Raw genomic sequence first — 2,482 nt, forward strand, 5'->3', positions numbered from 1 at the left:
TGCCCGTCCCCAGCCTTGTTCCATATTTAATCTTTCATGTTCACCTGAGTCTCTAATTAAGCCAACTGCAATCCTTAGCTGAGAGCCCGCAGTGTACTAACGAAGTCTGGTGTTCCCGGAGTGCTGTGCATGCGAGACCTGCGCAGCCGCCCGCCAAAAACAACCCCCGGGCTGACGTTTTTTTCCTCTTTCTTCTCTATTTTTTTCCTTTTTTTTTTTTTTAACCTCCTGAACTAACACTGGGCCCAACGCAGGGCCTGAAGTGAGGGCCCGTTAGCAGCAAAGTTCTCAAAAACAGCATGTGGGGACTGTCTTATTTTTTTTTTTCTTCTTCCTTTTTTTTACAGTGAAGTCATGACCAGTTAGTTTGAGGTATCTGAAAAGCGCTTTTATTGGGTTTCTTTTCACTGGCAGCAGCTGTGCAGACAGCTCGTGTCTGGGTGAGGCAGGGCAGCACGGAAACCTCGCGTGCTGCTTCCCAAGCCACGGTCCAAGCGTTCGGCAGCCGGCGGAGGAGCCGGCCCGTGGCAGGGGCAGGAGCAGTCGCCGTCCTGCCCTGCTGTCCCACCTGCCTGCCTTCCTATTCCAGCATCCCAGTTAAAAATAAAACCACATGCCAAGGCACTGAATGGGGTTCTGATTTCCCTGCCGGGTCTGGGTGATGGGGAGAGATGCGTGTTGTAAATAGAACAGCATATCCATGGCAACCCCAACTTTTCATTATTGTTAATTACTTGCAGAGTGCCAGAGCCGTGCATGGCGCTTCCCAGCATGGATAAAGATAGATCCCCCCTTTCAAAGCCTCTCCAAATGACATCGAGCGACAGCTCGCTCTTGGGAGGCTGGAGCCGGGTCTGGCAGGCAGCGACGGAGACATTTTGTGAGGAGTCGGAGAGGAGCCGGGATTTAAAGGAGGAGGGACCGGCGTGGCAGAGAGGCAGCCAGGAGCTCGGGGGTGGCTTTTCTCCCAAAACCCACCTTCCCCGCGTGTCAGAAAACGGTTCAGAGGGGCCAAAGCAGCGCCCACCCAGCTGGGAGGAGGGGGACAGCACGGACGGGGAGAGGGGCCCCCCCGTACCCCAGCACTGGCTTTTCTTTCCTCTCTGTTTAATGGTCCTCGAGAGAGCGTGGAGGGGAGGAAGCGCCAGCGGCGATTGTCACTGAAGGGGCAGGGATCTGTTGGTGTTGGCTTGAGCCCTCACACCCTGGAGGAACCTTGTGTAAAAACCAGTGCAGCTGAGCTCGCTTCTGCGCGGACGAGCTCGGCCTCAGCTGGTGCCGTTTGGGTGCGTTTTGCTTTGTCTGTTTGTTGGGTTTTATTTTATGGGAAGTGGTTTGAAAGCTCCCTGTCCTGCCTCCCCGCCGTCTGCCAGTCTGGCCCCAGCCGGTGCCACCAGCGGTTGAGATTTGTACCCGAAACGCTGCCGCCGGCGTGCCTCGCCCGCCCTCAGAGCGGGGTGTAAGCAGCGGTGGGATGGTCGTGCCTCGGTGGGGTGTGCATGGCCACGGCGCTGGCCAGCCCCCCGCGTGCCGGCCCTGGTCCCCATCCCACCCCCGAGCCTGGTGCAGGCACAGATGGAGCTTTTTAACCCAACAGCCTTTTCCTGATGCGACTCTTCTGGCTCGCCTTCTGCAGCACAGCCGTACGCCGTGTTAGAGCCCAGCAAGTAAAGGTAACAGGAGCGGCAAAGAGGTGCTGACCCTGGCACAGGCGCGCTGGAAGCCTGTTACCTTCCCCGCTTGGGGGATGCCCTGTGAAAGGGGAAATCCCATTGTTTGTGCACTTTGATGCTATTCGAGGGAAACATCCCAGCCTCTCTTCCTCACTGCCTTGTGCTCCCCTGCTTACCGTGGAAAAGTCTCTTTTCTGGTTCCCTCCTGGCCGGCTAAACGATCGCAGCTCTCACCTTTCCAGGCATCTTTTCTCCCAAACATCTTCCGGATGGCCAAATCATTTAGCGCTGCCCAAAGCACAGGGCTCGGCACCGGCTCGGGTTTGGGTGGTTCTGTGTCAGGTCACGCTCCCAGTCCTGTTCGGGTCCCTCGGGGGCAAAGGAACGTCACCAAAGTTCCTTAGTGCCGGGAGGGGATGTCGCCGATCTCAGGATGGTCGCAGCAGGTACGGCTCTGGCTCGCAGGCTGCTTTTGTGTACAAGTTGGGGCGTTGGAGACTGGGTGAGAGGAAAGGTAGTTGGGCTGTTTAATGTTAAAAGACAACTGGGAAAAACATTCCCAAGGATTTACAGTTCGTCCCTTCCCTTGGCATTCCCAGTCTATTCAGGCTCAATTTCTACAGGCTTTAATCTTCAACATATAATTTATTACTGCTGCTTTTCTTTAAATAGTAATATTTACGAGGTAATTTAGTGATCGCAGCCACTGTTGCGTTTCTCTCCTCTCACGGTGAGCTGATGGATACAGATACAGGCAGTTGCACGACCTTTACAGTCTCACTTGGAGTCCAGGGACACAGATGATAAGA

This window comes from Balearica regulorum, chromosome 19, assembly GCF_011004875.1.
Source record: "Balearica regulorum gibbericeps isolate bBalReg1 chromosome 19, bBalReg1.pri, whole genome shotgun sequence".
NCBI classification, from domain to species: Eukaryota; Metazoa; Chordata; class Aves; order Gruiformes; family Gruidae; genus Balearica; species Balearica regulorum.